General features: G+C 43.4%; 1 pseudogene across 1 annotated transcript; it reads right to left on the bottom strand.

Annotated features, from left to right (window-relative positions):
- Positions 1 to 1510: 1510 nt before the first annotated feature.
- On the bottom strand, positions 1511 to 24668 carry LOC106563002 (lipoxygenase homology domain-containing protein 1-like; annotated as a pseudogene). Its single transcript, XR_014379310.1, has 22 exons — positions 24582 to 24668; positions 22385 to 22452; positions 21992 to 22095; positions 21512 to 21700; positions 21030 to 21223; positions 20112 to 20286; positions 19860 to 19902; positions 19672 to 19786; positions 19139 to 19280; positions 18500 to 18582; positions 18172 to 18253; positions 17604 to 17801; positions 17182 to 17363; positions 16974 to 17024; positions 16522 to 16587; positions 15906 to 16157; positions 15353 to 15499; positions 14452 to 14995; positions 12320 to 12439; positions 11820 to 11966; positions 4745 to 4922; positions 1511 to 3370 (listed from the first exon to the last, which is right to left on the bottom strand). The product of XR_014379310.1 is annotated as a lipoxygenase homology domain-containing protein 1-like (transcript).
- Between the last annotated feature and the right edge of the window lie 200 nt (positions 24669 to 24868).

Here is a 24868-nt window from a genome sequence, read left to right as displayed (position 1 = left end):
TAGCCATGCCTCTACATGTTTTAAAAAAAATACTTTCATTGAGAATGAGACATGATCTCCATCCTGACGATCATGTTTTGATTTGTTTTCCGAGTCTCCCTTCAAAGTAATCAATCTCGCCTGGAGCTGAACACATCTGACAAAGCATCTAAAAAAATTACTTTTCAGTAACAAGTGTTTTGAATAAGCAGTACAAAACTGTATATACTTATAAAACCTCATTTGCAACATGTCATCCCTAATAGGTAAAGAATGGTTGCATGATCATGTTACCTGACCTTTTGACCCTATTGTGTTTTAGCCATCAAGCCCATGCCATTTCCTCACGTAGTATTGATATATATATATAAAAGTGGAGTTTGGATGTGAGCAGCCATTTCCTTTTCCCCATGGACGTTTTTTTTATTGCCTCAATACAGTCATGCTCTCACGAACAGAAAATGTTTATATTTATTACTATATTTTTTTGAATATGTCATGTTTGGAGGAGAACTTCCTCTGAATGAAAATAAGACCCATTGCGCGAATATAAACATTTTCTGTTTGTGAGAGCATGACTGTATTGAGGCAATAGAAAATGTCCATGGGAAAATGAAATGGCTGCTCACATCCCTCCAGCATGAAGATGCTTGGAAATGGTCCAATATACTGTGAGGCCTTTCCTGCTCGGCTGTGCAATTGAGCCCCGAGGCTTATAGTAAGTGCTTGATATAGTGGAGAACTCTCAATATGAGGTCTTTAGTACTTTGGGTAGAGAACCCTAAAGATCTGGCAGTCCACTTTCTTGGTGTCCAGCCACTTCCCACACAGGAACATGGTGATGTCGTTGGCCGTGTTGGTGACCTCCACACAGTCCAGCTGGGACTGAGTCCAGCAACTCCAGCAGGAAGCGGTCCGTCTGGCCACGCTCAAACAGGTCGCGGAACTTCTGCCGCAGCAGTTGGAGCCATAGATGCTGATGAAGACGTTGGCATCGGTGCCCACCCCCTTCTCATTGCTCGTGATGGTCACCAGTCTCCGGGCCTTGTTTGCGAAGCACTCGATGGTCACAAATTCGTCCCTCTTCAGGGAGAGCGGGATCAGGGCGTTGCAAATGAATAGGATCCTGGATCAGGAGGGATATGAAAGGAGTGATTCTCTCTTCCACAAGACGGAGAACTTGTGAGTTTCCACACAATATATTTCTAGCTGCAGGGTTTTGTACCCTACCGAATAAGCACCAGATGGTTGATATACAGTACATGGGGTCAGGCTAGGGGTCATTCGCATGTTGTTTAGCTCTTTCTCTATGAAGATGACCTCCTCCACATGCCAGAATGTCTCTCCTTTCACCTCCTACCCATCCTTGGCAGTGTGGCCCAGGCAGATGCCAGCAATGTCACCCAGCTGTATGGAGGAGAACTTCCTCTGAATGAAAATAAGACCCATTGCGCGAAAAGCAGTAAAGAATATTACAAGCTTCATTAAATACGTTTTGCAAAAATTTGATCTGAAACAAATAGGTGTGGATTTGATTTTATGAGCTCTTTTCATGCCTGGCGATGTCTGAGTTTATTACTACTAGTGATTGAATTCCATAAGAGCAGAGTATACTCTTGAGCCTGACTCATCAGTCTGTAAAAGAGCTCTTAGTGCCAAGTGAGATCATTCTAAGGCTGGCTGGCATAACAGGAAAAAAAGAGAAAAACCCTCCAACCCAATCATTTCTGCTTATTCTTTACACAAACACAAGCCCAAGAGCAGCGTACCGCAAGAACATCTTTTTCTTTGAGTTCTCCATCACAATTTATTTTGATTGCCCCTTCTTTCCCCTCCAGTGCGATCCAGATGGTCTCTGCGTCATCTGTAATAATTTCATATTCTTTCAAACAAAAGTACAGACACAATGCGTTAGCTTGGCCCTGGGGGGACCAAATTCTCTTGAACAGTCCATTAGGCAAACGTAGGTCATTAGTACAGTCAGTGTCCAGCCCTTGCATAATCCCAATGTTGGACATTTTTGTTGCAGACCTGATTCAACTAATCAAGGGCTTAGAAGGCTAGGACAAAAATGTGCAACTGGGGTTACGGGAGGACTGGATTGCAACAGGATAGGATTCAAAGTAGATTACAGTACACTATTGTAATTTCATTATGATCTGATTGGAACACTGTAAAGACAAGAGACAGGAATTCTTCCTGACTGCATAGGCTTGGCCCTACTAAAGAGAACTCAGGCTTGTGTGCAACTGATCTTACCGGTCTTCTCGTTGAGGTCTAGGATGCCGTTGTTGGCGCAGGCCAACTCCCTCGTGATCTGACCGTCGTCCTCATTCTTGGCCAACCAGCGGTCGCATGGGAAACAGAATGTCCAGGGCCTCATCCTTTACATCAATGTATTCTATGTGCAACCCTGGAGCAGGCCTTGATCATGACATATCAGTAGAGTATGAAACTGACATTGTTTATCACGTCAGTCTATTTCATACCCTATATCATAAAAATGACCAAGTTCAGTCGGTGCATAAATACACAATGCAGATTTAGGTACAGAGGGAAGGGCGTACAGCTCCCTGCCACCCAGCACCTCTATTACCAGGCAGTTTTAGAGGAAGTCCCTAAACATTGTCAAAGACTCCAGCCACCCAAGTCATAGACTGTTCTCTCCGCTACCGCACGGCAAGTGGTACCGATGCACCAAGTCTGGAACCAACAGTACCATGAACATCTTCTACCCCCAAGCCATAAGACTGCTAAATAGTTAGTCCGGGTAACTATTGGTTAACTATTTAACTAAATCGGCATTGACCCTTTTTGCACTAACTCTTTTGACTCATCACATACGCTGCAGCTCCTGTTTTATCTATCCTGTTGCCTAGTCACTGTATCCCTACCTACTGTATATGTACATATCTACCTCTTACCTCGTACCCCTGCATATCGACTCGGTACTGATGCCCTATGTATATAGCCAAGTTATCATTATTCATTGTGTACTTATTCCTTGTGTGATTATTTTTATATGATTTCTCTTTTTATTTCTGCATTGTTGAGAAGGGCCCGTAAGTCAGCATTTCACTGTTCGTCTACACTTGTTGTTTACGAGGCATGTGACAAATAACATTTGATAGAACCAATAGGTATGCAGGTTTCTTATTTTGCTGTGATTGCAATTGGCTCCCCTCCCGGTCATGGCATCATATTCCTGATGACTGATTGGCTGACCTGAGTTGTCGTGCCACACCCGGACCTTGGAGAGCTCCCTGATGCGGAGCACGTCAGGGAAAAGGATCACCTCGGTCTGCTTGTGATCAAACTTGTTGGATTTCAGAGCCAGGGTCACAGCTCTCCCTAAACACAATGATCCACACGTTGGCGTCAGTGCCTGCACCTGTGGAGAGAGAGGGAGGAGAGTCACCAACTTCTATGAAAAGCTGCAGTGATTTTTGTGGCTGACTGGGCTCCGAACCCGGGTCTCATGGGCACCACAAGACTGTGTTAACCCTCTGAGCTTAAGGCCATGCAAACTGAATCACCTTTGTTACACTTTTACAAACCTAAATGCCTGCCTTTTAAATGCTCAACTTAACATCAGCTGAAACTACAGCCTTCATAAAAATCTATTCACCAATAACCATTCCCCGTCGCCAGACGATAACAGATTATATAAACCTAATTTCACCCCAAAGGTCTCTGTAAACCTTCCCCATTAGCCACTAACATTCTGCCTTTCAAGACATCACTTCACCATCTGTCAGACATCCTTGAAAATGTATAAAATCACTAAAATATTTACTTCCATAGACTGCCTTTCAAATAGTCCCCTATTAACAACCAACCAACTACCTTATCAAATTAAATCCCTGTCACGAGTCCATGTGACTCATGTGCTTGCATGTTTGTGTGTGTGTGTGCATGTGTGACTCACATGTCTTTAACTTATGTGCGTGTGTGTGTAATGTTGAGATCCCAGTCAGTGCTTCTCTGATGCGGTGTGTGTGAAAGCTCTGCTCATTACCCCCCCCACACACACACACGGGCTCGGTGGGAAGATGAGGGCCATGTCTTCAGTAACACTGGCAGCCAAGGGCAGAATGAGGAGCTTTTTGAAGTGAGCTCAGACACCTAGCACCTCTATCGTGTCAATCAGCAGCCTTCCTCTGCTCTGCGGTGGAAAACTGTACTGCTAAGGAGCAAAGCCCAGCAACATCTTTCAGAGGAGTATCTCATTCATTAGCCTATATGAGTCTAAACGGAATGTCGCATTCCTCCTCTGCTGCAGCGTCACGTCTCTCCAAGCAGAAGAGAGGCTCCACTGTGCCACAGAGATAAAGTCAATCAGGAGGATATACTGTAACAAACATCCCAGCTAGTTAGGAACAAGACTTAAGCTGGATCTGGGGCAGTGTATAATAAATGGTGTCGATTTGCAGTGCAAGATAGAGAGAGGGACAGTGTGATTACAGAAAATGTATGTAAATGTGGTTCAGGGAGCTACAGTAAATGACTAGGCTTTAGTTCAGTGGGATAATGTAGTCTTGAGATTGATACCTGGGCCTTTATTCATAAAGTGACTCGGAGTAGGATTGCTTTTCTAGGATCAGGTCCCCCCCCCTGCCCATTTATTATAATTTTTAAAAGGCAAAAATGATCCTAGATCCGTATGCTTTATGAATACAGGCCCTGGTCAGTCACATGAACATGATGGACTTTAATGAGGACTGTAGAATGTGTTGTTTGCCTGTGCACAGACTGACTGACCCACCTCCGATGTTGCTGGTCTTGACCTGGATGATGTAGGTGGTGCTCTCCACCATCTCCTCCTCGTCCGCCACGGCAGCCATCTCACATATCATGGTCCTCTTGGGCCCTTTGGTCTTAGACAGCCATTCCTCACAGGTGAACTCCGACACATCCTCTGTGGTTAGGTTATGTATGATAATCTGGGGGAAATTATAATTCATAATAATTATTAATTAGTCAAAGTCATTAGCCCTTATTTGACTAGGTGTGAGGTAAGGTGGCTGACACATTGACAAATTCGTCACAGCAACAACCTTTTCACAAATTTCGAGTGCATTTTTAAGTGGATTTGCATATTAAAGTGAATGGGAGTCCGTGCCTTTGCGACTGCTGTAATTCTATTAGGATAAAGCATCAATCAACTCTATGTTGTCAGGATAAGGCAATACCTGTGTACAGGACTAATCTGAAGGACAATTCCATTATCTGTAGGACAATACCAGACAAACATCAACAAAGATCAACCATAATCCATAGTGGTAAAATGCAAAAATATACATATGCAAATATATAAATACAGTCAGGTCCATAATTATTGGCACCCTTGATAAATATGAGCAAAAAAGACTGCATAAAATAAATACAAATACTGAGCTATATTGTATGCAAAAAAAATTGACACTTTATTATTTTATACTAATACAATTGCTCAGAGAAATAGATTTGGTTTAACAAGCAACTTAAAAAAGATCTCAAAAAGATAGGGGTTAAAATTATTGGCACCCCTGTTTTCAATACTTTAGCACCCTCCCTTTGCGAGGTTAACGACACTGAGCCTTAAAATATATATTTTTTAATGTGATTGGAAAACACTTTGGGAGAGATCTTAGACCATTATTCCATACAGAATCTTTCCAGATCCTTGATATCCTTCATCTGCTCTTATGGACTGCCCTCTTACATTCAAACCACAGGTTTTCAATGTGGTTCAAGTCGGGAGACTGAGATGGCCATTGAAAAATGTAGATTTTGTGGTAAATTAACCATTTATTTCTATGGATGCTTGGGGTTATTGTCTTACTGGAAAATCCACTTGCTGCCAAATATCAGCCTCCTGGCGGAAGCAACCAGGTTTTTTGCTGAAATGTCCTGGTACTTGGTAATGTTCATGATGCCGTTGACCTCAACAAAGAACAGTTGAAGCAAAATAGCCCCATAACATCAAAGATCCACCACCATATTTTACCATAGATTTGAGGTACTTTTCTGCAAATGCTTCTGATTTTCAATATGGTTGCCTCTGCCAGGAGGCTGATACTTGGCAGCAAATGGATCTTCCAGCGAGACAATAACTCCAAGCACTAATCAAAATCCACAAAATGGTTTGAATTGAAGAGGGCAGACAGCAGATATCAAGTATCTGGAAAGATTCTGTATGAAATAATGGTCTAAGATCCCTCCCAAAGTGTTTTCCAAATCACATAAAACATTTTAGAAAAAGGCTCAGTGTCGTTATCCTCGCAAGGGGAGAGTGCTAGAATATTGAAAACAGGGGTGCCAATAATTTTGACCCCAATTCTTTGAGATTTTTCTTCATTGCTTGTTAAACAAAATATTTGTCTCTGGGCAATTGTAATAGTATAAAATAACAATTTCCCACATTTTTGGAGCATACAATATAGCTCAGTATTTCTATTTATTTTAGAGTCTTTTTGCTCATATTTATCAAGACTGCCAATAATGATGGACCTGACAGTATATGTAAATACTGTGCATTATGAGCATATCCCTCTTCCCCTCACCTCTCCCAGTGTATTTGACCACTTGTCATGGACAGGGTGTAACTGTAGAAAGTACCCTACTGTAAAAACCCAAGGCTCCGGTAGCCCAACCTGCATTCACTACCATCAATATATTCATTTGAGTGAGATTAGCATGCTGGCTGTGTGGCCATTTGAATAAACAGGCCCAGTGTGTGTAATCCATAACGTTAGCACACATCTGTTTGGGATGCTGTACAGCTACTGGGTCAGTCCAAGGACATGGCCCAGCCACATACCGACACGGCTGGGTATGAGCCTTGACTGCTAGTGTTTCGCTAGTCTACAGGCAGGCTGGGTGATATGGAAAGACATGGAGGGGTTGTTACTGCATAGGAAATGCCTGTGGTAAGGTAAGGTCTTGGCATCGAAGTCAATTTGGGGCCAGCGTTCATATTGTTCTGACAGGGGGAAGCCATCCGCCAGTTCAATATTGACCATCAAATAGAACTGGAACACAATTATGTCTCACTGAGAAACCTCAAAATGTAGGAGAATTGTTGTATTGCAATTCTTAGTGCATGTACTACTTCTGTCAACAACCAAGACATATCACAAATAATTGGTATGGTAATACATTGAAACAATTAGCAATGCCCCTGTGATGTCACATCATAAAATATAAAGGAAGGTGAGTGTTGTCATATTTCATGACAGGGTTATACAATACAATTCAACTTTGTCCAATGTCTTTTTGCTGTCTTGTGTTATTCACAACCCCCTTGACACCACATAAAGCAGTACATGTTTAGTGTCCCCATTAGGATAAAGCATTGTGCTTCTGCTATTGCTCATTACTGAGCCTGTGTCTGGGGAGAACAGATTCAGCCCAGTGTCTGCAGCCTGCCTGCTCCAACCCCACACTGACTGAAATGGGTCAATACACTCACGTGCCATTCAATGAAGCTCACCCCAGACGAACTCTTACCCCTACCGTGCAGAGCTGTGTGAGCGTGTCTGTCTGGTGTGTATGGCTGAATTATGCAGTGACCTATCGCCTGCAGGTAAAGATCTCTGTGTGTGTGTGTGTGTGTGTGTGTGTGTGTGTGTGTGTGTGTGTGTGTGTGTGTGTGTGTGTGTGTGTGTGTGTGTGTGTGTGGTGTGTGTGTGTGTGTGTGTGTGTGTGTGTGTGAGAGAGAGAGAGAGCAAGTGTGTAAGAGAGAAAGTCAGAGGGATGTTGGGGATTGAGCAACCCTGTGACCTAAGACTTAGGGCTCGATTAAATCCGTAGCACTGAACACCCGTGCTACAGCTCAAAACAAAAATACAAATGTAAAGGCAATGTTCCTGCGTTAGTGGAGACTGCATTCACGATTCGCCCAAACGCTGCATATGTCGGCTCAATCAGAAATGACTTAAAATGTCAATCGTGCTATAGCGCTGAACTTCAGCGATACGGATTGAATCGAGCCCTTACAGACATTAATACCTCACCCATGTCTCTCCCTTTCTCGCTCACATGCGTTGGCCACTTAGTTAATAACACCTGTTATTATCGTATTAATTACACCCGTTACTATCGTTCATATTCCATTCACGCAGGTCAATGTGCACTACATGGCCAAATTAGTGGATTCGGCTATTTCAGCCACATGCGTTGCTGACAGGTGTACACTTTACACTTTAGTCATTTAGCAGACACTCTTATCCAGAGCGACTTACAGTAATGAATACATTTCATTTCATGCATTTTTTTGTACTGGCCCCCCGTGGGAATCGAACCCACAACCCTGGCGTTGCACACACCATGCTCTACCAACTGAGCCACAGGGAAGGTGTATAAAATCTAAAAACATTGGCAATAGAATGGCCCGTATTGAAGAGCTCAATGACCTTCAACGTGGCACCGTCATAGGATGCCACCTTTCAAACAAGTCAGTTTGTCAAATTTCTGCCCTGCTATAGCTGGAAAAGCGTTCTCCGGAGTGATGAATCACGCTTCCCCATCTGGCAGTCCGACGGACAAATCTGGGTTTGGCGGATGCCAGGATATTTGCTACCTGCCCGAATGAATAGTGCCAACTGTAAAGTTTGGTGGAGGAGGAATAATGGTCTGGGGCTGTTTTTCATGGTTTGGGCTAGGCCCGTTAGTTCCAGTGAAGGGAAATGTTATTGCTACAGCATACAATTACATTCTAGACGATTTTGTGCTTCCAACTTTGTGGCAACAGTTTGGGGAAGGTCCTTTTCTGTTTCAGCATGACAATACCCCTGTGCACAAAGCGAGGTCCATGCAGAATTATTTGGTTGAGATCGGTGTGGAAGAACTTGACTGGCCTGCACAGAGCCCTGACCTCAACCCCATCGAACACCTCTGGGATGAATTGGAAAGCCAACTGCGAGCCAGGCCTAATCGCCCAACATCAGTACCCGACCTCACTAATGCTCGTGGCTGAATGGAAGCAAGTCCCCGCAGCAATGTTCCAACTAGAGGTCGACCGATTAATCGGCATGGCCGATTTAATTAGGGCCGATTTCACGTTTTCATAACAATCGGTAATCGGCATTTTGGATGCCGATTATGGCTGATTACATTGAACTCCACGAGGAGACTGCGTGGCAGGCTAACCACCTGTTACGCGAGTGCAGCAAGGAGCCAAGGTAAGTTGCTAGCAAGCATTAAACTTATCTTATAAAAACAATCAATCAGTCTTAACATAATCACTAGTTAACTACACATGGTTGATGATATTACTAGTTTAACTAGCTTGTCCTGCGTTGCAAATAATAAATGCGGTGCCTGTTAATTTATCATTGAATCACAGCCTACTTCGCCAAACGGGTGATGATTTAACAAACGCATTCGTGAAAAAAGCACTGTCGTTGAACCAATGTACCTAACCATAAACATCAATGCCTTTCTTAAAATCAATACACAAGTATATGTTTTTAAACCTGCATATTTAGTTAAAATAAATTCATGTTAGCAGGCAATATTAACTAGGGAAATTGTGTCACTTCTCTTGCGTTCTGTGCAAGCAGAGTCAGGGTATAGACAGCAGTTTGGGCTGCCTGGCTCGTTGCGAACTGTGTGAAGACCATTTCTTCCTAACAAAGACCATAATTAATTTGCCAGAATTGTACATAATTATGACATAACAGTGAAGGTTGTGCAATGTAACAGCAATATTTAGACTTAGGGATGCCACCCATTCGATAAAATACGGAACGGTTCTGTATTTCACTGAAAGAATAAAAGTTTTGCTTTCTAAATGATAGTTTCCGGATTTGACCTTATTAACGACCTAAGGCTCATATTTCTGTGTGTTTGTTATATTCTAATTAAGTCTATGATTTGATATTCCAAGATTGTATACCTACACAAGGCTGGAATGGGCTACAAGACCATCGCCAAGCAGCTTGGTGAGAAGGTGACAACAGTTGGTGCGATTATTCGCAAATGGAAGTAATACAAAAGAACTGTCAATCTCCCTCGGCCTGGGGCTCCATGCAAGATCTCACCTCGTGGAGTTGCAATGATCATGAGAACGGTGAGGAATCAGCCCAGAACTACACGGGAGGATCTTGTCAATGATCTCAAGGCAGCTGGGACCCTAGTCACCAAGACAACATTTGGTAACACACCACGCCGTGAAGGACTGAAATCCTGCAGCGCCAGCAAGGTCCCCCTGCTCAAGAAAGCACATATACATGCCCGTCTGAAGTTTGCCAATGAACATCTGAATGATTCAGAGGACAACTGGGTGAAAGTGTTGTGGTCAGATGAGGCCAAAATGGAGATCTTTGGCATCAATTCAACTCGCCATATTTGGAGGAGGAGGAATGCTGCCTATGACCCCAAGAACACCATCCCCACCGTCAAACATGGAGGTGGAAACATTATGCTCTGGGGGTGTTTTTCTGCTAAGGGGACAGGACAACTTCACCGCATCAAAGGGACAATGGACGGGGCCATGTACCGTCAAATCTTGGGTGAGAACCTCCTTCCCTCAGCCAGGGCATTGAAAATGGGTCGTGGATGGGTATTCCAGCATGACAATGACCCAAAACACACAGCCAAGGCAACAAAGGAGTGGCTCAAGAAGAAGCACATTAAGGTCCTGGAGTGGCCTAGCCAGTCTCCAGACCTTAATCCCATAGAAAAGCTGTGGAGGGACCTGAAGGTTGGAGTTGCCAAACGTCAGCCTCGAAACTTTAATGACTTGGACAAGATCTGCAAAGAGGAGTGGGACAAAATCCCTCCTGAGATGTGTGCAAACCTGGTGGCCAACTACAAGAAACGCCTGACCTCTGATTGCCAACAAGCGTTTTGCCACCAAGTACTAAGTCATGTTTTGCAGAGGGGTCAAATACTTATTTCCCTCATTAAAATGCAAATCAATTTATAACATTTTTGACATGCGTTTTTCTGGATTTTTTTGTTGTTATTCTGTCTCTCACTGTTGAAATTAACCTACAATTAAAATTATTGATTGATCATTTCTTTGTCAGTGGGCAAACGTACAAAATCAGCAGGGGATCAAATACTTTTTTCCCATCTCCTCCTCTCACCTTTTCCCTTTGCTTGTGGACTTTAGTGCACAACACAACAGCTGTCTTTGACCAGGCGCAAAAACCTCTGTGTCGCAAGGATCTGTACACAATTCCTAGAAGCTGAAAATGTCCCACTAGACATGTCACCCATTGAGCAGGCTTAGGATGCTCTGTATCGATGTGTATGACAGCATGATACAGTTCCAGCCAATATCCAGAAACTTCGCACAGCCATTGAGGTGGAGTGGGACAACATTCCACAGGCCACAAACAACGGCCTGATCAACTCTATGTGAAGGAGATGTGTCGTGTCGCGCTGCATGAGGCAAATGGTGGTCACACTAGATACGGACTGGTTTTCCGATACACGCCCCTACCTTTTTTTAAGGTATCTGTGATCAACAGATGCATATCTGTATTCTCAGTCGTGAAATTCATAGATTAGGGCCTAATGAATGCATTTCAATTGACAGATTTTTTTTATATGAACTGTAACTCAGAAAAATATTTGAAAATTGTTCCATGTTGCACTTATATTTTTGTTCAGTGTAGTATAGTTTTATCTAAAAAGGATAACTTATCTATGTTCAACTATTTTTTCCCCCCCCCGAAATTCACTGAGTAGGATGGTCCTCCGCTTCCTCCTATGAGAAGCCTCCACTGACTGTATGGTACTGTATTATATTCTTACTGTAAACATGGAGCAATTACTGCTCAGAAAGGTCAAAGACAAACACTGTGTTGTATTGAGCCGGTAAACTGTGACATGTTGTCAGTGCTGACCTTATCCAGGAACCAGTCAGGTAGGCTACCAGAGCCGTCGATACGAGTCTTCATCTTCCTCAGGGGAGAAATGTCATCGACCTCCAGGGTGAACATGTCCTCCTGACCCCGCTCAATCTTAAAGACAACCAGAGTGTGAGCACAATGCTTTATGGGAGTCTTTTAAACTGTAAACACACCACTAGTCCACATCACATGCACTGTGAACTACAGTAAATACAACTATTCAAATATAGTTTTTTATGTGGATGAATGTGGAATAGAATTGCAGTTTGGTCGTTTCAAAACCACTTTATGTTGGCTTATTGGGGTGTGTTTATTTGGGTGTGTTAAATTTATGCATTTGTTGAAGTGTGAACATTTGGTCATTTGGATGAACTTTTGGGTCAGGTGTGTTTGATAGCGTTTAATCAGTGTGTTTGGTTGCCTGTGAACGTTTGGTCAGGTGTGAGAAACTGGTCAGGTGTGTGTTTGGTCAGGGTCAGGTGTGTGTGTGGTACTGTACCTGTCCTCATTGTTCTGCAGCGAGATCCCCTCTGTAGTGACACAGACAGGTAGATCTGGGTGTCTGCTCTTGCATTCAGAACACCTACCGTCACCACCGTCACCTCATAGATGATCTGACAATAACAGACAGACAATGATTAATAATCAGTCAATGAATCAATCACTCAATCAAATGAAACAATTCATATTTCTTTAATTGATGAGATAACATATGCTGCCAGTTGAACCAAACAGATAAATCAACCAAACAAATCAATGTGACAAAAAGTACATGTTAAGACATTTCCTTGTAGGGGAGAGTGGGGTAAGTTGAGCCAAAGGGGTACGTTGGGCCACCCTTGATTCTAGGAAACCATTCAAAAAATTAATCATGTGACCAAATATTTAGCAAGAGGTCATCATTTCATGGAGTGTGAAGGAAGAAGGAAGAGAACAGATTTTCACCAAGTCAAATGAATGTATTGTGTTAGAAGTATCATGATGCTTGTATCTAAACCAAAGTAGATTGTTCTATACATCAGTTGGGGTCTTCATAAGCTTCAATATGAGGGCATTAACCTAGCATGAAAGTACATCCTTGTAGCTGAGTGAGCTAATATAGTAAAAATGTTTGTATTGGGGTAAGTTGTGCCAATGGCCATGGGGTAAGTTCAGTCAATGGTTGAGCCAATGGCAAGTTGAGCAAATTGAAGTGCTTTCTTCCCAGGCGTAATACAAGCCATTATTACTGGGATATGAGGGAACAACAGGGCCCGGCCTATGCTATAAGTGTAAAGAAAAAAAAAAAAAAAAAGAAAGTACAAAGTGTTTAAGTGTAAGCCTGTGTTAAAAGATGCTAAAAATGATTAAAAGACAAATATAGATTGTGTTTGGGAAATAAAGATAGACATGGTTTTAAAATGTGTGGGTAATATTCTGGCCCTCGCTTCATATTCGTCGCCAAACCCACTGACTCCAGGTCATCTATAAGTCTTTGCTAGGTAAAGCCCCGCCTTATCTCAGCTCACTGGTCAACATAGCAGCACTGACCCATAGCACGCGCTCCAGCAGGTATATTTCACGCATCACCCTCAAAGCCAACTCCTCCTTTGGCCGCCTTTCCATCCAGTTCTCTGCTGCCAATGACTGGAACGAATTGCAAAAATCACTGAAGCTGGAGACTCATATCTCCCTCACTAACTTTAAGCATCAGCTGTCAGAGCAGCGTACAGATCATTGCACCTGTACATAGCCCATCTGTAAATAGCCCACCCAACTACCTCATCCCCATATTGTTATTATTTACTTTGCTCCTTTGCACTCCAGTATCTCTACTTGCACATTCATCTTCTGCACATCTATCACTCCAGTGTTTAATTGCTAAATTTGAATTATTTTGCCACTATGGCCTATTTATTGCCTTACCTCCCTAATCTTACTTCATTTACACACATTGTATATAGACTGTTCTATTGTGTTATTGACTGTACGTTTGTTTATTCCATGTGTAACTCTGTATTGTTTGTGTCGCACTGCTTTGCTTTATCTTGGCCAGGTCGCAGTTGTAAATGAGAACTTGTTCTTAACTGGCCTACCTGGTTAAATAAAGGTGAAATATATATTTTCTTTTTAAATACCGGAAATTATTCAGACCCTTTCCCCATATTTTGTTACGTTACAGCCTTATTCTAAAATGGATTAACATTTTTGCAAATGTATAAAATAATAAAAACCTTATTTACATAAGTATTCAGACCCTTTCCTTTAAGACTCACAATTGAGCTGAGGCTCATCCTGTTTCCATAACCAGCACTTACACAGGAAAACGTATTTGACCCTGTTGGTTGGCATGACAACAGCTAGCTCATCAACCAGCTAGCAGCTCTCAGGAGAGGCCCCGTCTGAGCTATAGGGAGGGCATGGAGCAACCACATCCATCAGCATATGTGTTGTGACCCTTGCACTCGATGAAGACTTCTGAGTCTAAACGCCATTTGTGTAACATGGTACAGGAATAAAGCACTCATTGTAGCAGCATTAAACTGTGCGCGGGCATTTTCTTTCTTTATCTACAGTATATTTTCTACACCACCACTTTTCTATGGGATATGAATATTCTGTATGCTTAATGGCATGTGACCCATACCTCCACCTTCCTGATCTCTCCCACGTCAACGCCATGCGACATGAAGGACTCCAGAGACCCAGAATCGAAGCACCTCTTCCTCCCCCCCAGGCAGGTCCAGCCACAGCCTCTCCGTCTGGGTGTGGTTTGGTCCCATGGTGACCACATAGACCCTGCTGCTGGTACTGGCATCCTTCTCTGCCCCTGGTGAGATGGTGAAGTGGTATGGCATGACCGCAAAGACACAAGGTAATGTGTTTTGACTGTATGTATATGTGTGTTCAGTTGTTTCTCCAAACCCTGCCTCTACAAAGTGAAATGTGAATAAATACTTATTTCTGAAGTGCTCAATCAGCTTATTGCAATGTATGCAACTGGTGAAATGCAGTATTCTTTCACAACTCTTTATGTGCTTGTGTGTGGGTTCATATTGGCAGTATTGTGTTTTTTTATTGGTGCTCTTCTTTTGGATGTCCTCATTCGTATTACTCTTCTTGTTCATGTTGCTGTCTTCACTCTTCATGATCAGGGCTGAGCTCTTCTTCCTGCCTTGGAAAGTCTCCCTCTACCCCTCATAACCCTGTGAGAATACACAGGTCAGGTCACACACACTTTGTCAGGGTTCTGTGTGCTCACACACATGCGTACACACTGACACACTCTCTTGTTGTGATGTGTGTTTTGTCCTATATTTATATTGTATTTATTTTACATTTTTAATCCCAGGCCCCTGTCCCCGCAGGAGGCCTTTTGGTAGGCCGTCATTGTAAATAAGAATTTGTTCTTAACTGATTTTCCTAGTAGAAGTATAGTTCACACATACATTGGTGTATACACACTGGCACACAAACACAATACCTTGACATAGAACATTCTCTCGATGCATCTGTCCTCTCTTTTCCTGGACAACTAGCGCTCCTACATCGAACACTAAGACCTCCTCCAGATCCTCATCAACCACCTCTACGTAGTCCAGGTACCAATCAGCACTCACCATGCTGTTGTCATGTCGAATCTTAATTCTAAACACCTGGTACAGGTCCACCGCCTCTTTGGAAAATGTATCCACCTGAAATAGGAGGCACATTCAGCACAAGCAGTAGGCAAGTCAGTTAAGTTAAGAGCAAATTCTTATTTACAATGACGACCTAGGAGCAGTGGGTTAACTGCCTTGTTCAGGGGCAGATTACCTTGTCAGCTCGGGGATTCAATCTAGCAACCTTTCGGTTACTGGCCCAACCCTCTAACCACTAGGCTACCTGCCGCCCCAGGTAGCCTAGTGGTTAGAATGATCCAAAAAGACACATGAATTTGTATTTTCCTTCTATATTGCCTTAATATCACTGTACAATGATTGTATAACAACATCACTAACTTTTATGTTGTGATACAAAAGCCAATAAACCTACTCAAGTACAAATAATATACAGAAATGACAGAAAGTCATGGATATGGTGTGTTGTTCTGTCTCTTACCGCTCCCCTCTCAAACTTGTTCCTGTTTGTCTCAGACTTGCTGGGTTTGTGTTCACCCGTGCCGCCCAGGTCTCCGTAGATGGTGAGGAAAACGTTGGCATCCGTGCCCGCGTTGTAAACGTCACCCGTCATCACAGACACATTGTAGGTGGACACAGATAACATAAAACACAGACTGAGATAACCCACAGACAGAAAGCATAATAATGGGCTGAAGTGTCCAAATGGGAACAAATTCCCAACACTGTGTGACTGCAGCGGAGAAAGACATCAATTTCGAGCAGAGAACTGCCACATCATTTACCTGTCAGACAAAAGAAGGCAGGCAGACAAAGAATCTGACAAACGAAAAGACACATTCTGCTGTAATGGCCAGCCTCCGGTGTGTATGGCTGTGCATGTGTGTGTACTTTCCACTGAGTCTTCCTCCTCAGTGTGTGTGTGTGTGTGTGTGTGTGTGTGTGTGTGTGTGTGTGTGTGTGTGTGTGTGTGTGCGTGTGTGTTCGCTTGTGTATGTACTCTCCAGTGCATCTTCCACCTCAATCTCGTTGACTTTCAGGGTTCCGTCTCATAGTAGTTTCTCCGTTATGATGTCAGAAGGTACTAATTCTCTCACTGCCTCTCCGTCATCCTCTGGCTTGGCCAGCCAGCGCTCACAAGAGAAGATGATAGTCTCCGACCCCTAGAGAGACACAGAGCAGCAATACGTGACTGAAAACACACCAGATCTCTCCGTGAGGAGAAGAGCACCACCTTGTGACTAGAAATTGTATTGTTTTGATTTATAATATGACGTCATCCGTATCTTTTTACTGAAGGCGGGTGTAGGATTGCTCTGACCTTTGACACTGGACTAAGATCAGTTTTGTGCATTTTCCCCCATATGGTTAAGGTTAGGATTTGTGAAGGGGAAGCTTATCCTAGATCTGTAGCTGAGTAAGTAGCCTTTCTCCTGTGTATCCTTCTCTTCCTCACCGCGATCCTAAAAATGCTCACAATAATCATTGACTGCGAGCGATTTTACAGCGCAAGCTTTTTAAAATGACACCAGCCTCAGTTTCTCCCTCAATTGTCATGACCACTATAGATCTTCTCTATGACGTCGCCCATGTCCTCCAACTGCATTGGTGTTACAGAAACATCATCATCATCATGAGGATCAAGAGCATCATCCCCCACATTGTCATCCTCTTCATCATCACCATCATCCTCATTAAATAACCATATATTCCTTACTCAACTGTCTGCTCTATACAGTGTTTTAATAGGCGACTACCGTGGGGTCATACCTTAACATGTCCTCAGCTCCCCTCTCAAACTACATGGTCCGCTCCCTCTTGTTGACACAGAGAGACCTCTGCTGGGTGCACACACCGTCTCGACCGTACAGCACGGTGAACACGTCTGCGTCTGTACCCGCTGCAAACAGGTCACTGGTTTTGATCTCGTATGGCACAACTGTGACAGAAGGGAAACAAGGGTATGATATGGCATGGTAGTTGGTAGGATAAGGTCTTGTAAGATATGGGATTATCTACAATAAAGTACAGTGTGCTTTAGACTGGCTCTTATGGTATGTCAGATATGACCTGATATGGTATGATATAAGATAGTAAAACTGTATAGGGTAGTGGTACGCTGGCTAGTAGGCTATAATATGTGTTATCTAAGTATAGCATGTTGCAGGTTGGTTCTTACATGGTTTGTCGAAATCAGTCTGGAGGTCTGCAGGGAACAAGTCCCTGACGATGGCCCCGTTGTCGTTCTTCCTCTCCCTTGTACAGCCAGCGACCACAGGAGAAACTTAGCATCTGGCCCAGGGACGGGGCGTCAACCTCCACCCGGTCAAGGAACCACATCATATCAAAAGGAGTGTGTGTGTGTCGGTCTCTCAGTCTTCATTTTATTTGTATTTATTTTTCACCCTTTTTTTATTCTCCCCGATTTTCGTGATATCTAATTGGTAGTTACGGTCTTGTCCCATCGCTCCAACTCCGGTACGAACTCGGGAGAGGCGAAGGTCGAGAGCCATGCGTGCACCGAAACACGACCCTGCCAAGCCGCACTGCTTCTTGACACACTGCTCGGTTAACCCGGAAGGCAGCCGCACCAATGTGTCGGATGAAACCTCTCTGTCTTATGTATTCGTATCACATAACTGCCTGTGAAAACACAGCAGTAAATGGCATAGTTAGTAGTATATTCAAATGCACACGATCACAGACACAAACGTGTATATTATCAAAATGTCTATTTTGTGCCGTACATGGTGGCAAATGCGTTGTCATCGGTGTCCGCATACTTCTTGTCTCCAGTCTTTACCCTCATTGTGAAGGTGGTGGACATGGCTGACAGCGAGATCAACCAAATCAGATAAGAATGTATTCATGATATAATGCATTGATATTATTCAATCAAATGATATACTGTATAACTACTGATTAATGCAATGTGGGTAACTAGGCCTAGATGTTTGCATCTGTTATTTTCCAGAAGGAATAGAACATACAACATATTTTTCTTATGAAAATTGCTCTGAAAATAACGGGAGCAAACAATTTGTAATTCTAGCCCCTTGTGTGTGTATTTATCACCCTTCTGCTCCAGGACGAGTGTTGAACTGGAGTCTTCCTCCTCCTCATCACCCTTCTTCATAAAAGACCAGTTCCCTGGTGATCTGTCAGTTGTCCTCATCAATGTCATCAAATGTCATCAAACCACCGTTTACAGGGGAAGTAGTACCTAGAACACAATTTTTGTCTGTCTGCCACTAGCCTACCCTGCCAGGCTTCTAGGCCTATCTGCCTGTCTGTCTGTCTGTCTGTGACTTGATAATAACCCCATAAATACAATTTCTGACCACCAAGGGGAGCTGTGCAGTTGTTTTCTTAGACCAATGGGCAGACCTTTTTATATCCTGAAAAACCACACCTTTTCTCAAAGATACAGGCAGTCTTGGAAGAGATGCATAGATTTTTTGGGACCAGCTATTTATCTATAAATCACCTTCCTAGCTATATAGATATACATCTATGGTGTGTCATATGGTGTAGAATGTAGATAAGTGGTAATAATAAAATAGAAAAAGAGGCAATATTATCTCAAATGGTGTAGTAGTGTGTTTAATAATCCTAATAATTAATCCTAATAATAATTCATAATAATCCTTAATAAAGTGTTTAATAATCCTCTCTTATTGTGTAATCCTGTGCCTGCCTCCTCCCCTCCCTTACGTGGTGTTATCTTTGTCGTCTACTATCTCCACCCAGTCCAGGAACCAGGCGGCATGAGGCTGGCTGTTGTCATGGCGAATCCTCAGCTTCTTCAGAACGCCCAGATCGATGGCCTGGGATGGAGAATACATCCTCCTGAACCCTGCAGAGAACCACGGGAAAGGTCAGAGTTCAAAGGCATAAATAAAAGGTTAATAAAAAGGTACCTGTTCAATGATCAATAATTGTTTACATGTTTTCATTTATTTGATTCGTAACAACAGGGGACCGTGCACAAAGGTCAAACAGCTAGGTCAATGGGAAAGAGGTTGTAGTTCAAGAGCGACTCAGATATTGACATCATCATCATCATCATATTGACAGACGTCTCACCTGCCCTTTCTCAAATGTGTTCAGGTTGTTGGGACTTCCTGAGTCTCTGCTCGGCCCTTGTCGACGATCTCTCCGTAGACGTTGATGTATATATAAGCCCTCCAGGTCTCAGAGGTCCTCTGGGAGGAGCTCCACCACGATCTCCCCATCCTCCTCGTCACGGGCCAGCCAGCGCTGACAGGGAAAAGTCACCCTCTCCACCACCTCCTGGAGCTCTGTCACATGCTCCTCGTCCTCCTTCTTGTCATCCTTCGGCTTCTCCTTCACCACCTCCCTCTGCACCATAGCGAGCCACTTGACGTCCACCGTCTCAAGGAACCACCCGTCGCCCATACCAGAACCGTCCTACCCGATGCAGATCTTGAATAATTTGCCCACATTCAGTGCCTCGACTGTAAGACAGGCCAACGGTGGTTATACAGAGATTTGTCCTCTTCACTCCACAACATGGCAGAATGACTGATTTTATGATAAGTCTTCTCAAAACCAATGACAGCTGTGCTCTTCATGAATCCAACTAATTCACAAAAGGAAAATACTTTTCCTCCCACAATTTGAAACCAATGAATGTGTAGTCCGTAGACTACTTCTACTGGTTCACTGACCGTGTCTGACTTTAAATATCTCTGTGGTCACGCGCTCAAAGTTGTAGGAGCGGCTCTCGAGGCAGATGAGCTCAGTCTTGCCGTCCTCTCCATAGATCTGACAGAACACATTGACGTTGGTGCCACCTTTGTGCATGTTCCCCGTAACCGCTGTGATCTCGTAGTTTATCACTGCAAACGAGAGGGCAGAGCAACATGTCACTAACCAATTAGACAATGGCAGGATGATGGAAAGTGGGCTAATGCACCACAATCCATCATAATCACTAAGTAGGAGTTCATCACTTGTAGGACAGAACTGTATTTATCAAGTGAAGTCATCTGGTTACAGGTTTATTCAGTGTCAATGTAGGTATTCTATCATTTTGAGTATTCCTGTACTTTTTCCATTGGGTGTTCTTGAGAGAACTTGGGTAGATACTTTGTGTATACAAATGCCTCAGTGTATTTGAAAGCTCTAGTACAGCACCTAGTGTGTATAAATATTACCTCTGCTCTGGCCAAAATAAATACACACTGTAAATATATTCATTTAACTTTAACATGATATAATATAATTATCTGTCACAGTATGCGGGTAAAGGGTGAAGCTTATTTGTCCTATTTCACACATGTACGAGTCTGTTAATACACATGTGAGAGTTGGAATATGTGTGCTTTGCATACCCCACTCTCCCTGTGACACCCTCAGAGAGTGAAGTCATGGCCAGGGTCGGCCATTATCAACGGTGACCCTGGAGCAATTAGAGTTAAGTGCCTTGCTCAATCGATTTTTCACCTTGTTGGCTCAGGGATTCAAACTAGAAACCTTTCGGTTACTGGCCCAGCACTCTAACCACTAGACTACCTACTGCCCTGTACAGTATAATGCATGTATTGTCTCAGAATATAAACTCGAGTAAACTTCCTGTTACGTTTCTCGATGTCCAGAGTCTCGCTGGGGTAGATCTCTAAATCCATCCTCCCATCAGCCTCACCCTTACAGAGCCAGCGGTGGCTGGGGAACTTGTACTGCTATCCATGGACTGGCACAATGATCTGCACCAATGTCCAGGAACCAAACAGCACCCAGACCCTTGTTATTGTGGCCAATCAGCAGACGGTGGATCTACAGAGAGAAATCAGGAAGTAAGAATCAAGGTGGGATTGATGGTCATTATAGATGCTTTTATCCAGTTAACGTTGTCAGTATGTGAGACCCAATCAGGAATCAAACCCACAACTCTGATGTTTAAAGCACCATACAACTCCAAAAAACTGAGACATACACTATAATTGCATACTGTAGGAATAAGTTGGTATAAATAAGATGACTATAATCTATGTTTCTAGGTTTCTGATAGTGTATTCTATCTGTATTTTCTACATTTATAAAACATAAAGAATAGAGTTGTACGATGTCATAGGTCTCGACAGTGAAGATATCAGTTTGCCCCGTCTCATAGTAGTTACTCAGGTCGTTGTCGGAGACCACCAGGAGGATCCTTGTGGTGACGCCCTTCTTCCCGTACAGCTTGACAAACACCTTGGAGTCTGAGCTGGCCCCTTTGATGCTGCCTGTCCACCGAGATATGGTAGTTGACATCTAAAAATAATATGAGGCATGGTTTCTCCTCTTAGGCCTTTTACTTGTATTTCCACACACACACACACACACACACACACACACACACACACACACACACACACACACACACACACACACACACACACACACACACACACACACACACACACACACACACACACACACACACACACACACACACACACACACACACACACACACACACACACACACACACACACACACACAATTGTAAAGGGATGCTGGTCCATCAGCTGGCTAACTGCTTAAGCGTGTCCATTAGAGAACGGCCATTAGAGACAGACTGGGCGTGGTCGGTCCGGATGACTGTCTTCCCTGAGGCAGTATGGCTGTTAGTGAAACACTGTGTGATTGGCTGTTTGGTGCTTTTACTAGTGAGGGAAGTGAGTGATTAGATGAAATTCATTATCAGGGAAAAAAAGTCCCTGTCGCATAGCACTAGTCCATGTATTGTATTGTATTGCATGTCTTCAGCACTAATCATTTTAAGTTAGTTAGTTAGTTAGTTGGCCATGCTCCCATTATGTTATTAAAGATATCATGTGATTGGCTGGTTGGTTGACTTTCCTGTTACAGGGGAACTCTATGGCCACTGACTCTGGTTGGCCCTCCTCTCTGACCAACACCTTATCCAGGAACCAGCCGCAACCTCCGCCCTACCCATCATGGCCGATACGCACCCTGCACACCAGGCCCAATGGCACCGCCTCGATCAGGAACTCATCAGCCTGTGGAGAAATTAGGCAGATGAACCACTCAAAACCAAGTTAGCCCACTGAGCTAAAGCCTAGATATTAGATCTGGGAGCTAACACAAGTCTTCGGGTCTCTTCTGGATTCCATGTAGAACCCTCCGGGGAAATGGTTCTACCTGGAACCAAAAAGGGTTCTACCTGGAACCAAAAAGGGTTCTTCAAAGGGTTCTCCTGTGGGAACAGCTAAAGAACCTTTTTAGGTTCTAGATAGCACCTGTTTTTCCTAGGAGTGTACTCTTTCTCAGGAAGTGTCCAATCCAGCTCCAGCGGTGTCTCTTGAGCATGGTATCCATGGCTTCCTGCTTCGTTTGTCTAAGGTGGTTGGTGTTTGATATTGTGTTTGGCCCTACGATGTGCATGATTCTCCGGAGGGAAGTTGTGTGGAAGGTGTCATTTTTTCAAGTCTACTTCTGTCATTTTGCAGCATTCTGAACCATAATGGAGAGTTGCCAGTACACAGCTCTGGTATATTTTGAGTTTTGTACTTGTTCTATATTGTCCAGATTTCCAGACTTTTTGCTCTTGCTTTATTGATTCTGGTGCAGATGTGTTTGCTGGTGCTTCCATCATGGCATATGGTGCTCCCAGTCCCAAGGTAAGGGGTTAACTCCAGGTCCTGTTCCTTGATTTTGACTGCGTTTGCTGTGTTGATGTTGATGGGCATGACCTTGGTCTTGCTGCAGTTGATAACCAGGCCGACTTGCTGGCCAAAGGACCTGAACTCTGTCAGTGTTGTATTGTAGATGTTGGTGTGTGTGTGATAAACCCAGGTCATCGGCGAAGTCAAGGTCTTCTAGAGTAGAATACAAAGTCCATCTTATTCCTCTTGCCTGATATTTCTGTTGTACTCCATATGACTCAGTCTATTACCAGGTTGAAAAGAAACGCTGACATCACACAACCTTGACGAACTCCAGACTTCACAGCAAAGCTCATGTTGCTGGTTCCCACAGTGCATGAAAAGTAGCTGTGGTACTGTTTTATGATGTTAACGACATGGGTGGGGGTTCCATAAATTCTTAAGATCTTCCATAGTCTTTTGTGGTGAATGCTGTCAAAAGCCTTCTGGAAGTCAATAAAGTTGATGTAGCGTTTCCATTGTCACTCACTACATTGCTCAATGATGTTCCTGAGAGATCTGGTCTGTACAGCTCCTTCCTCCCCTAAAACCCACTTGTTTGTTCATAAGCACAAGTAGGTGCCTGAATGATGACCCCCTTGGTCCAATTTGAAGGTATCTTTCCCTTCATCCAGATGTCAATGAAGAGTGGAAGAAGGATGTTTGCAACCAATACTGGATCGATTTTGAACTGCTCTGCATTGAGGTTATCAGGACCTGGAGATTTCACATTCTTTAATGACTTGATGGTAGTGATTATTTCTTCTTTGGTTGGTGGGTCGGTGTTTATGTCTAGATCTTCTGGAGCAGCTTCAGGTGAGTTAATTGGTCCACAGGGTTAAGAACCTCTCTGAAATCTTCTGTCCATCTTGCTTCCTATTCATTTTCTGTAGTAGGAGGTTGCCTTGCTTGTCTTTGATTTGAGTATTTGACTTTCTGCCGCAGTTTAGGTTAATAATTTTATATACTGTTCCTTGCTTGTTGTTTGCTGCTGCTTTTTCAGCTGCACTTGCCAGCTCCTCCAGGTAGTCCCTTTTGTCTCTTCTTACTAGCCATTTGACTTGTGTGAGGATTTTTCTGTACTGCTCCTCCAATTTCTGTTTTAGCCTTTGTGATTTGGCATCTGTTGTTTTCTTTTTCAGGTCCCTTCATCATTTCCCATGTTTCTGGGGTGATCCATTCCTTGCGTTGCCTTCTGTGTCCTATAGTTTTCTTGTTGCTTTCACTGTAAGCTTTAACCACTTTCTACCACTTCCTGTCTATATTTCCCTGTCGCCTCATCTTCTTCTTCTGTGTTATTTTTAAAGGGCTTGATACTTGTTGCGAACTTGCATTATGAAGGTTTTCTTGATGGTTTGGTCCCTCAGCATGCCAACATCAAATCTTGTTGTTCCTTTTGTCGGTGGTCTTGAACATTTCAGCTTTAGTTTGATGTCCGCAGTCACAAGATGGTGGTCACTGCCGACATCTTCCCCCCTTCGCACCTTCACACCCCTCAGCGAGCTTCTCCACTTGCTGTTGATCATCAGCTGGTCAATCTGGTTCTTGTCTCTTCCAATAGGAGAGTACATGTCAGCTTGTGGATATTCTTGTGGGGAAACAGGCTGCTTCCAATCAGAAGGTTATTTGTGATGCAGAATGTTGCCAGTCTCTCACCCTTGTAATTCATCTCCTCTCTACAGGCATGCTTCCCCATTGTTTTCTCGTAGTTGGTGTTGTTTAGAGGTCGACCAATTAATCGGAATGGCCGATTAATTAGGGCCGATTTCAA

Source organism: Salmo salar, chromosome 11, assembly GCF_965601325.2.
Source record: "Salmo salar chromosome 11, fSalSal1, whole genome shotgun sequence".
Classification (NCBI taxonomy): domain Eukaryota; kingdom Metazoa; phylum Chordata; class Actinopteri; order Salmoniformes; family Salmonidae; genus Salmo; species Salmo salar.
Note: the sequence above shows the minus strand (reverse complement) of the source record. Positions and strands in the feature narration are given on the sequence as shown.